This window comes from Dipteris shenzhenensis, chromosome 14, assembly GCF_047967505.1.
Source record: "Dipteris shenzhenensis isolate YYH24624 ecotype China chromosome 14, Dip_SZ_1.0, whole genome shotgun sequence".
NCBI classification, from domain to species: Eukaryota; Viridiplantae; Streptophyta; class Polypodiopsida; order Gleicheniales; family Dipteridaceae; genus Dipteris; species Dipteris shenzhenensis.
In genome coordinates this window covers 23,398,970-23,411,755 of record NC_141609.1, presented here as the reverse complement: position 1 = coordinate 23,411,755, position 12,786 = coordinate 23,398,970, and the positions used below count along the sequence as shown (strand labels likewise).

Sequence of the window (12,786 nt, the reverse complement as noted above, 5' to 3'; positions counted from 1 at the left end):
CATTGAAGAGAGCCTTTACAACCACTAAGAAAAGAGGTGTTGAGCAACTATACGGGTTAAATTCCCACGATTGGCACAAGATGCTCCAAGTAAGTGTTTCCTAAGTTTTGTACATTCAATTTAAATTTTTGAAGAATTCAAACCATATATACATGTGCTCTTATGTGTGCAGTTCATACTACTTAGTACTAGCATCGAGCATTGTGCAAACAAGAGTTTGAAAAAATGTATTTATAAGATGGGCGAGCTTGCGAGGTATTTCCCACACACCACATGCACCCTTCATTATGCCTTGCACTTTGATTCGATAGTTTTTCAAAATGAACATGAGGTATAACGTACTATTCATTTGTTTTTCAGGCATGTGATCTTCAAAGCAATAGATCTTGCCATGTTAAATGGTGCGTGCTTTATGGCAGTGGAGGTGGTTTGTTTGGTGGAGGAAACCTTTCCACGAACCATTCTCATGAGCCAACTACATCTCATTGTGCATTTGGTGGACGAGATTGCTTTATGTGGCACTGTGCATGCACGTTGGATGTTCTTCCCAGAGCGCTTCATGAAGACCTTAAAATACTTTGTGAGGCAAAGTGCAAAGCCCAAAGGAAGCATGGCCAGGGGTTAGTTGATCCAAGAGTCTCTTGTATATATTTCAGAATTTATTAGCCAAGTGGACAGGTCTTTGCCATGACTATGGAGCAATGAAGAGGACTTAAAGATGACCTCTATTATGCCTCAAGGGAAAGGACAGATTAAAGTAATTGATAGAGCATTGATTGATGATCTTAATTTCACTTGCATCCTTAATAGTGATGTGATGAGCAGATGGGTTACAAGATATGAGGATGCAAAGACAAAAAGGCAAGCAAAAATATCTATTTCGAAGGCAACATGGCTCTCGTAAGGCATACCCTAAGCATCTAGCAACACTTCCGAATGATATCCATGTTGATTGGTTGCATGAGGAAATGGAGAGAGCAGAGAAAGATGAGGGGATGCATATCATGGTGGAAGAATGGGAGTATGCACGAGGATGAATGTTAAAGGTACATAGAACTAATGTTTTGCATTAGTTGTAAGTGATTTACTTTTAATGATTCACATTGGCTTTTATTTGTTCTAGTGCACTATGTTCAATGCTATATGGTGTGAAGGCAAGCATTTTCGAACACAAAGAATTGATGATAAGAGGAATACACAAGATTGCGGTGTCATTAGTAGCTTTGAGGGAGACAATGGAAAAATAGATGATTATTGTGGCACAATCCGAGATATATTTAGGCTTGACTTTCGTCGCTTCTTTGTGTATGTTTTGGATGTCAAATGGCAAATGAACGTGGTTGAAAAAGGGCCTAATGCAACAATAAAACGCCATGCAAGTGGCTATGTAACTATTGACTCTACAAAATTTTGGCAAACAAAGAAAGAAAAGCTCGTATTGCTACAACAATGTGAGCAGGTATGCATTTTTTTACTAATGTGTTTCCTAGACATATGTATCTAAGCTCACCCCGCCCTTGACTTTTGATATGCTAATTAATTGTATGTGTATTTAAGTAGGTTATCTATCAGACAATGGTGCATGACACTAAATGGTGGTACGTCATTCCTATTGCACCATGTTCCAAAGTGATGTACAATACATTCACTGATATGGAGCATATAGAGGATGCAGTAGGCCACAATGAAAATGATGTCGAACATGCCAATGAAGGTGTTGATGATCACAAAATAAGAGAGGATCATGATAATGAGGATGAGCATACCATTTCTCATGATCATGAGGATGACCCTACCATTGGTTGATGATCATGGTGATGTGGATGTGGATGATCAGGGCATCGGTACCATTATCAATGGACAGATCAATAGTGAATTAAATTTATTCATAGCCTTACATATTGATCAAATGGATATTGATGTTGATCGTTTGGCAAGGATGGATCTTATTGAAGATGAGATCGAATCCTAACCAATATGTCATTGTATCATTCTAAATTGATGACAATTCTATTGTATGTGTTGTCTTACAATTGTCATCTCATGATGTGTTTTTGAATACACAATGTTGTAAATGCATGTAGTGGGATTGTGTAATGGCATATATTGTAATGTAGTATGAGATTGGTTTAAAGAATATGGTTTTTTAAATAAAAGATATGGTGTATTTCTTTAAAATGTTTTTTTCCTGATATTGCGTAACAGAGCATGTATATTTGTGTCTATGACATAGTATTCACGCGTGTATACACGCACTTTTTTAGTCAGTATACATGCGGATTTAACTGCAGATATACATGCGTCCGATATTACGTGTATGGAAGCATTGTCTTGTAGTGCCCTGCACGACCAATTCCCACGCATTGTTGTTGTGCAAAGAGACTATTTCATCTTGCATGGCGGAGATCCAGTGATTCTGCTCAAAAGAGCGCAAGGCATGGAGTGGAAAGGATTCCTCGGTGGGGGGTGCATCCTCAAGCGAAGAGAGGACAAGAGGCAAATGAAGGGGTGGAGGCCAGCTTGGGGGAGGGGAGAGGATGCCATATGTTGATCACCGGTGGCGAAGGCGAAATTAGGATCTTCTAAATCGAGCTGGTGGGTAACCTTGAGTGGGACGGGTGGAGCAACGTGGAGGTGGAAAACCAATGAGGCCTTCTTGTAGAAGCTCAATGACAATAGGTGGTTGCATGGAGCCAAGTGGAGCTAGTAAAGTGGCAGAAGGCGGCTGTCCCGGTGAATCAACAAATATGCTCGAAAAGGAACATCGCCCAGTGGCATGGGACGCCAACTGTCCACGTGTAACCAGGAGAGGGGAGCGTCCACCACGTTGTAAGGAAGCAATGAATGGGGTGAGGGGTGCTAGATTTTCGGGTGCGAGTGGACAGGCCGGAGGAGACTGGTGAGGAAGTGTGGGCTGATGATTCAGTGGTGTGATTGCAACAGGCGGTAACATCGAGAATGGTAACCATGTCATCAATGTCGAAAGGATCACTAGAAGCACCATGATCAGTGGTTCGAAAAGAAGGGTTGGAGGGGATCCCTTGAAGATGTTCACGCAATACAATGTTCCGAGAGTACAGCACTGTGCGAGTGCGGAGATTGTAGACTCGATAAGCCTTAACACTGTGAGGGTGTCCATAGCCGATGAGGAGACACAACTGAGACTTCGGATCAAACTTCTAACGAGATGGATCTGGGACTTGAGCGAATGCTTGACAACCAAAAACTTGTAGATGATGGAGGGTAGGACGGCGACCTGTCCAGAGTTCATGAGGAGTCCGATTTTGGGATGATGAGGAGATGTTCTGGAGATAAGTGGCTGTCGAAATGGCCTCTCCCCAAAACTTAATGGGTAAGGACGATGCAAACAACATAGTCCGTGCAGCTTCGACTAAGTTACAGTTCTTCCTTTCAGCAATCGGGTTCTGTTGGGGAGTGTAGGGGATAGTAAATCGTCGAAAGATGCCGAAGGATTCACAGTAATCCCGGAACTGGTTAGAACAAAACTCACCACCATTGTCAGAACGTAGTATATATTTAAGGTATGTCCAGTCTGGCGCTCGGCAAGCTGATGATAGTGCTTGAAGAACTGAAAATTCTCACTTTTCTTTTTAAGAAAGTAAACATATGTAAATTTTGAAAAATCATCAACAAAGATGAGGAAGTAAGCCGCACCTCCAAGGGACAATGTCTGCATAGGGCCACAGACATCGGAATGAACGACATCAAGGAGATGTTGAGCCCGTGTGCCTTCATGACCTCCAAAAATTGTTGGTGAATGTGTGCCAAGAATGCAGCTATCACAGAAGGGATCCTTGGTTTGGAGGGAAGACGAAAGTCCATCTATGACGTCAGAACGAGCGATCTGTTGAAGGGCCACAAAATGAAGGTGGCCTAGATGTTCATGCCAGAGATGAGCCGAGCCATTAGAGTGTGTGAGTGCAGCTGACGCTGAGGGTAGCACAGGAACGCAGGTCCCAATCGGGTAGAGTCGATTGGAGAGTGAGCTCCAACAGTCGACATGAGCCATGGATACATGGCAGTAGGTACCAAATAGGCATATGTCTGCTCCAAGAAACGTGGCAGATGGCACTGAGAACAGATTCTTCCGAAGTTTGGGAACATAGTAAACATCTGTGAGAAGCAGGGATTGTCCATTGACAAAGGTGATGACAATCCGACCGAAACCCTCAACCATTACTTCAGAATGATCCCCCAGAAAAACTGGTAAAGGGTGGGAAAAAGGGGTATAATCTTGGAACCAAGAGCGGTGGGGGGGCATATGCTGAGAGGCGGCAATGTCAAGGAACCTTGAGGGACTTCAGTAGAGGTGCAGAAAAGGTGTAACCCAGGCGGAGTATTAGCAGAATTCGTCGTGGATCGGGGTAAAGAACGAATTCTGGACCAGTTGTTACTACTTCGACCCCCCCTACCCCGAGAAGTAGGACGAAGTTGAGCAGAGAAGGTGGGATTAGGAAGAAGAGTTGGTAGGAGTGGCCTAGAAGAATAAGAAGAGCGTCGACCAAGCATACCACGCCCACGACCACCTTTGCCAGAACAGAAATTCATATAGAAGGCTTGAGGATTCGTCTGGGTAGTGGAAACATCAAAGCAAGAGGAAGATTTGCGCATGATGTCCTCCTGAAGGATGCGACCGATTAAAGTTGGTAGAGAGAGGCCAGCAAGGTTGGTTTGAGTGGTAACAAATGGCCTCCAAGAAGGGGGAAGGGCCAAAAGAAGAATGGTCATCTGTTGAAGGGTCCTGTATTTTTTTCTAGGGCTTTAGCATGTACGTGATCCGATGTAGGTTGCATGAGAAAGCGATTATAGTCTCCAGATGAAGATCAGAATTAACTACAAAGTATGTATCTCAGCACGGCTATGATAATGTAGCAGAATTGGTAATGTTTCCTCGGTGTGAAGAGAATTTGTTTGCAACAGCCTGATTGATATTGCAATACTTTAGGTGTTTTTAGCGTGGAATTGATAGGACCCAGAGTATCATACAATGATCACTTGACTTCATGCATTTGGAAGAGGCATGTATACAAGTTGCTTGTAGACAATTGCACAAATTTTTGGATTTTGGGCTACAAAAGTGGCCTAAGCGACACTGTTTCCACGACTAGCTTCTGATTAGTGGGGGTTTGGAAGTGATCACAAATGTTGAAACGAAGTACGGAGTGCCTATTGCGGTAGTTGTCAGATAACATGTGTTGTAGTACAAAGATTTGAATAGTGAATTGTGTGATGATTTTGCTATGATATGTTTGGGTGGCACCAAAGGATGTGTGTGATCTTTGGCCAGGTTAGGTGCTTTGGAACTCGTTGGTGTCTACACTTTGAGCATTGGATCTATGTGGTGCACATGTGTTATGATTGGTATCACGAGTTTCATCACCTAGATGTGCTAGACATTGGCTCTATCCATCTTGATAAGCTGTTGGTGGGGATCCTTTCCTATTACTTGATGTAGTATGTGACCCCATGTCTCATAACTTTGTGGAGGAATAGAGTGTTAGATTGCTGATCTAGGTGTCTTGGAGCAGTGGATTGGGCATAAGTGTGCATGGCTTTGATTACTAGCAATTTGAAGTGGAATGTCACTTCCTACATGGGAGGTGGCTTTGCATTTGATCCATGGCAAATTGGCAATATATAAAGTGTGATACAAGTTTATTTAATATAAATAGGTGCCTGTTGATATAAATCCAATGTTATTAGTATGAAGTGATATTTGTTGTGTCTAGTTCATCAAGAATATGAACATGATATATGTTATTATATTTGATTGTTCCATGGAGATCTTGGGTGGGAAGTTGAAGAGTTCTTGGTATGGTAGTGGGTTGTTGATGTTAGATATGCTCAATGCCCCACCCTCCTGGTAACCACCAGTGGTCCAAGGTGCTCAAGTTGTAAGGCTCCCATATGAAGAGAAGCCATGTGTGAGCCCGGGACAATGGAGGGATCTTGACTTGCATGTTAGATGAGGTCTATCAATGAGATTGTTAATGGTAGAAAGGTGATTGTGTGGAAGGCCCTTATTCTTATTGGGGCCTTGGGGCTAGCTGGGGGCTCCTAAGGGGCCAGCAGCCCCCCTGGTGGGGGTTTGGATGCGGGAGCCCCCGAGCCAACGGTATAAGGAATATTCCTTGAATATTCCATGGACGACTAGTCGGTTCCACCGACTAGGTCGACTCCACCGACTACGTTGATTCGACTACTATCATAGCTATAAAGAGGCGACCTCCCCAATCCATTGTATCAGTTCAGATCAGATCAGATCTTCCAGCTAGTAGCTCTTCACCTAGTATCTGTCTAGATCGCCATCTAAGCTTCACTGTGGGAGTGCACGGGTGGACGGAGCCATCATCTGTACTATATTAGTATTGAAGGAAAGGTTTGTTCCTCTCCAGTTTGCTGTGTACTCTCTATTCTTTGTTCAGTTTCTATTCCGTTGCGCCGTGTAATTTAACGTGTAATTTAACAGTGTAATTTAACAGTTGATGCTTGTGCCATGAGATGAAGCATTGTGTTGCCTACACATACCTACATGAGTCATCCTTCACTTCTACCAAACCAAGGCACACTTGTAGTGTTGACATTGTTGAACTTGTGAACCTTGTAAGTTTAGGAAATTGTGCCCTTACATGTTTTGAAGGATATGTTTTGGGTTTAGTTCATTAAGACCTCTAAGCAAGTCACATGTGTATCTAGGAGATAAATTGTCTAGAACGCTCATGCATAAAGTGTACATGGTTTGATCATTGAATCAAGTGTGAGGGATATGGCATACACGAGGGAAAGGGGTTTGGAAAATACATCCTTCAAGTTGATCAAGGTATGCCTAACCACAAACAACGGGTAGATATAGGTGTGGAAGGGTTTGTATATGTGTGTGTGTGTGTGTGTGTGTGATATCCCCCACCTCTATGTACCCAACTTATAAAAGTTGGGTGGGCAAGTTGTTTATATATATAGATGTGTGTGTGTTTGTGGGCGTTTCCCTTATTCACCCACACAGTATCTACGCCCTTTGCCCCATTAATTCCCCTCTCCCTCACCCAACCTACAACCATGCCAAAGGTTGGGTGATGGGGTGAAAAACTCTTCTAAACTTTTCACCATCGAAAGGGGGAAAGGGGAAGAGGGTAGTATACATAACAAGAAATAGAATAAATAATAATATATAGGTGTAGTATATATACTATAATAATACTGATAACGCTTACAAGAATAAGAATAAATAATATTATATAGGTGTAGTATATATACTATAATAATACTGATTACGTACGTAAATTGTATGTATATGTCTCTCAAAATTGCCCAAAAGTTGACTAGTACCAACTTGGTGGACATGGACGTGTGTGTATAAAATTCCAGCCCCTCTTTCCCTTGAATTGGAAAAGTGGAATTCACAAGATTTTTGGATTTGGGTAGCCATTGTTTTTAATAGTGTAAAAAGCCTTCTTCAACCTATAAACATATCAAGCTTCATTTTTTCTTTTGATTGTTGTTGGTCTTGGCACCGTGCCCTCCTAGCTTCCTTGTTTCATTAGGTTAAACTTCGACATAAAAAGGGTTAATGTGAGAGAGCTCTTGTGATGGGGACATGAAGGAAAATGTGCATAACATTGAGTATGATATTGGATTGAGAAGCCTAAGACCAAGATATTTTCCATAATGTTTTAATTCTCATTTCTTGAATGTGATGTATTATTTTATTTTAATTTCCAACATGATGGTGCATTACTTTATTCCTAAAGGATAACAATTAGGTGAAACTCCCTTAATCACGTTTTTTTATTGGAACGTAACTCAAAAACCAAATTTGATAACCAAACTTGGACCAAATCTCCCAAAACTAAACCCTTACATTCACCAACACATTTTGCCCTTCCCTCTCCTTCAATTTGGATGCCATCTCATTGGCTTTTATTTAAAATCCTAGTCTTAAGTGTGAGGCTTTCTCTTAAGTGGAAAGATTTTTGGTCACTCCCTACCCATCTTGTTGTGATCTCCCTCATTTCAACCCATTCTTTCCATTTCTGAGCAAAATAACCCACCCTTTTGTCTCGCAATATTGTCCCTCTCCATTTCAAATTGCTTAATCTTGGAAAATCAAGAGCTTTGAGTTTCTGCTTTGAGTGCTTTTGAGTCTGTTGCACGTTTAATGAAACATTGATTCAACACATCTAAAGCTTGGAGGAGACATTTGGGTGTTAGTGGTGGATAGAGGATGGAATGGGCCTTGATCTTCAGACATTGGACTTGCTCATCTTGTTTTGATGTCCCTCATTTTCACCCATTCTTTCCATTTTTGAACAAAATAACCCACCCTTTTGTCTCGCCATATTCTCCCTCTCCATTTCAAATTGCTTAATCTTGGAGAATTAAGAGCTTTGAGTTTATTCCTTTGAGTGCTTTTGAGTACCCTTTGAGTCAATTGCATGTTCAAGGAAACATTGATTCAACACACCTAAATCTTGGAGGAGACATTGGGTGTTACTGGTTGAAAGAAGATGGAATGGCGGGCCTTGATCTTCAAGCATCATACTTACTTGTGCATATTATTCCTCTTTATCCATCATTGAAGTGAAGGTGGGACATTATATTTTAAAATACATTTTGGTGCATTTTGGGTATCAACAATCTTGCTTCATGGAGAATGTGATGGGTTATGATCATGATTTTTTATGTTGGTCTCTATTTGATTCAAAATTTTTTTTGTGATTTTTGTTGTGTGTAAGCTTTGTTTGTGGAGGGAGAACCGTTTCGTTTTGCTCTATTATTTTTCTCCCGTTGTTGCATTTAAGATGTTTTATGTTAGTTTTTTGTTTGATGCGATTGTTGTGTGTAGATTAACGTGTTAATGCTCATTTCAAGCCATGGTGTTTTTGCACGATGGAGAATGGATGGATGAAGGATTTGAGGGTTCATGGTTTTAACATGTATGAGATTGCATGGGATTTGCTATATTTCGACTATACACATGCATTTTTGTGGAGGAGGAGGTGTGTTTTGATCCACTCTATTGATGTTCTCTAATTGATTCATTTGAGTATGTATTTTGTTTGATGCAATTCTTTGTGTGCAAAAACAATGCGAATTGGCAAACACAAGAAGGAAAGGTGGACATCCACTTCCAAGTGGAAGCTGAGAATGCTCCATGTGTAAAGAGGAATTGGTCTTTCCTAGCATGAAGATTTTACATTGCTCAACTTTGAAATGAATACAAGAAATGTGTGGATCTCTTGTTGGATGGTTCCATTTACCCTCTAGATCTAGCCTCCTCTTAGTCTCCATATATCTTTGGGCTATCTAGCTTTTCAAATTTTGTACATGAGGGTGAGAATGGATTATTGGGATTGCAAAAGTTTCTTTAGTCATTGTCAAAGCATGCTTTGAAAGGCACACAAGGATGATGATGTTAGAGGGTGTGCATCTTCATTGGCATCTATTACATGAGATTTGGATAATACATTTTGGAAAAAAAGAAAAATTCTATCTTAGTTTAAAGAAGGATACTTAAGTATTATAGCAAATTGTTTGTCAGATGCATGCTAAAATTGCAGAGAAGGATAAATATTTGGCTCAAAATTAGGTTCAAAACTTGTCTTTGGAGTGTCACTTCGACAATTTTGGAAGGTAGCTTGCAAAGCTTCAAAATAACTTTTTGAAAGACATTCTAATGGAAGCACAAACTTACAGAGGCACTTCAAAGTAGTGGAGGATCTCATTGTCAGAGAATGCAAATGGAAGATCGTGTGAGAGCTTGCAGGTAATACATGGGTTGTCATTGATTTAAATTTTTATTATTAGTGTGACAAATAGTGCATCCAAAATTTTGTTTTGGTTCTTGTTTTAAGATAGTTATAGATGTGGGTACCAAGGTGCAAGTTTACAATATAACGAGAATAGCATTGACAAAACATATGATGGAGCATGTAATTCACCATGCTAAGTTTGCTAGACCTTGATCAAAATGAGCAAAAAAAATTATTTCTATATATGCACAAGGAATGTGTGATGTGGGTGGCATAAGTATAAATTTGTATAGGATCTTCTTCCATAAGGTGAAATAAGATTTCAATACTATAAACTAAAAGACAGCTCCCCCTTAAAGGTTCCTCATGTATGCCCTCCAAACGTGATGCCCATGTGCCCTCTACCTGTGTTGCCTCTAGGTCTACTTCTTGTGTGCCCGCCACTCCATTATTGCTTGGATGCCCTCCACACATGCTACCTATATTCCATCCACCGCTACTACATGATTTCCTTCCACTACATGTTTGCTCTCCTTCTTTCTTCACTTGCAACTTCATTCTTCTCAAGCAACACATGCAAGGAGCAATTGAATGCACAATAGTGCTTCACTAGGTGACAATTGGATTTGTGAAGGAGGAGCTTCCTCTCCTTATTCATTAGCACCTTGTGTCGGGCTATGTGTAACACTAGTCTTGCAATTGAGCCACAAAAGTGGCTAAAATAGAAATTGATATGAACTTGCTTATTTGGGATATTGGGCTGGCATTTGTTCTTCTTGGTCATGCATTGAATCCTCTTCGGAGCTATCGCTCTGGACCACAAATGCCTATAGGAAATTTTGGATAGTAATCTTAAATTAATACTATATTTTCAAAAACTTGATATAAACAAAAAACCACTAAAGTGGTTTAAGCTTTTTGCAATAGGCTTCACAACAAGTGCTTGGAATAGTAGACATTATACCTATATGGATGGACTCATTACGCATTTGCATAAAATTTTTGGCTTCTTGGTCAAAGTTTTGGACAAAAACCTCCACCTAAACACATTTTTAAGGTAAAGAGCTTTATGGATGAATTTCAAAAAATAGATTTTAAAACCATTTTTATTTCTTGTATTTTTAAAACAACTAACATCATGTCTTGAGTACAAATCTTTGAAAAGATTCCTTGAGAATCAATATCATTTAAGAGAAATGAATTCTAGGAAAAGGTATACAAATAGCCATAAAAATGGTCAGCTTTTACAAGATTAGTGTTAACCTATGTCGCTTCTCTATTGAAGTTAGAAAATCAAAGTTCTCTATTGAGGTTCTTGTTTCTTAGCTGTGTGGTTTTTTGTAGCAATAGAAAGACCATTTGGTGTGTAGGTTAAGGAAAGCTCTATATGGACATAAGTAGGTATCCAAAGCTTGGTATGAAAATATATACAGTTATTTGGTTGTACATGGGTTCTTCAACAATTTAACTGAGAGTACCCTCTATGTCAAGAGGACTCATGATATTTTGGCCATCGTGCTATACGTTGATCTCACATAACTCACTAGCCATTATGAGTAGGATATTGTAGCCTTTAAGGATGGTTTGCATTCGTCATTTGAGATGAGTGACTTGGGCCCTTTGAATTTTTATTTGGGCATATAGTTTATATAGTGGGATGATGGTATTTTTTTGATGCAGTCAAAGTAAACACAAAAGTTACTTCAAAGGATTTCCTTCTAGGACTACTAGCTTGTTGACGTGGAACTTTGAATGAAACTTAGCCTTGAGGATTTTACTGATGCTTTTAATCAGACATTGTATCATCAGTTTGTGGGCTATTTGATTTATTTGTGCAATACATGGCCAAAAGTCAGCCTTGAGGATTCTAGTGATGCTTTTGATCAGACATTGTATTAACATGATGTGGGTAGTTTGATCTATTTGTGCAATACCTAGCCAAATATTCAATTTGGGGTTTCTTTGTTGAGTAGATTCCTGCATAGCTAGGGGATCTAGCATTGACATGCTATTAAGAGAGTGTTCTACTATTCGGGGGGTACTACGCACCTTGATTTATTCTATCCTAGGGACCTTACAATTGAATGCTTTTGTGACTCACATTAGGTTGGATGCTTGGACACACAAATGTCCACTTCTAGATTTTAAATCTACTTTGGACAATCATGGATATCTTGATAGAGTAAGAAGCAATCATCAATGGGGCCACTTCTAGTTATGAGGCTGAGGATAAGGAAGCTTTCACAACTACTAGGCGAGTGTGTTTAACTTAGAAGAATATTTGCTTAACACTATATAAGTAATTTTAAGAGAATCTTGATATTTTGGGAAAATGAAATGGGGAGAGAGAGTCTCATTAATTTTGAGAACTCTTGTTTTATATAAAGATGATCTTTCAATTTGTTTATTATTCTAGATAATGTGTAGACCATTGTTTCACCAATTTTGGGAATCTCAAATGTTTCATTCATTTTGAAACTCAATTAATTTTGGTAACTTATGTTGTTTATAATTTACAAAATTTTGGAAATGAAAAAATTTATCGTGTAAACTCCAATTTGAAGCTTTTATTCAAATGTAGCATTGCACAATTCACCACTAGTAAACACCTTTCAATTGTAATGAAAATGTTACAATAGTAACTAGATGTAGTTACCAACATAATAACTTTGATGGATTCTCAACTTTACATGTTTTAGCTAAAGTAGGTATAATTTAAGATACACCATTAATTTGAGTTGGGCTAAGCTATACATGCTATACATTCATCAAAACAATTTGATTGTTACACATTCAACCATACATAAATGAATCATATTGACATGTGGTTACAAACAGAGTTGGCACAATGAGCTTAATAACTACTCGTATTAACAAAATTTCAAAGACAAATAATAAGACCATGACTCAATTGAAATTTACCTCAATATTCTACACAATGTCTTGTGGGGATTACTTGATCAACCCTTAACTCTTGGGGATTACTTCATCAACCCCTGCAAGCTTGCTTGTACTT

At 39.5% G+C, this 12,786-nt stretch overlaps 1 pseudogene; it reads left to right on the top strand.

Annotated features, from left to right (window-relative positions):
* Positions 1 to 238: 238 nt before the first annotated feature.
* LOC147894352 (uncharacterized) lies at positions 239 to 1,972 on the top strand (annotated as a pseudogene).
* Positions 1,973 to 12,786: the final 10,814 nt, after the last annotated feature.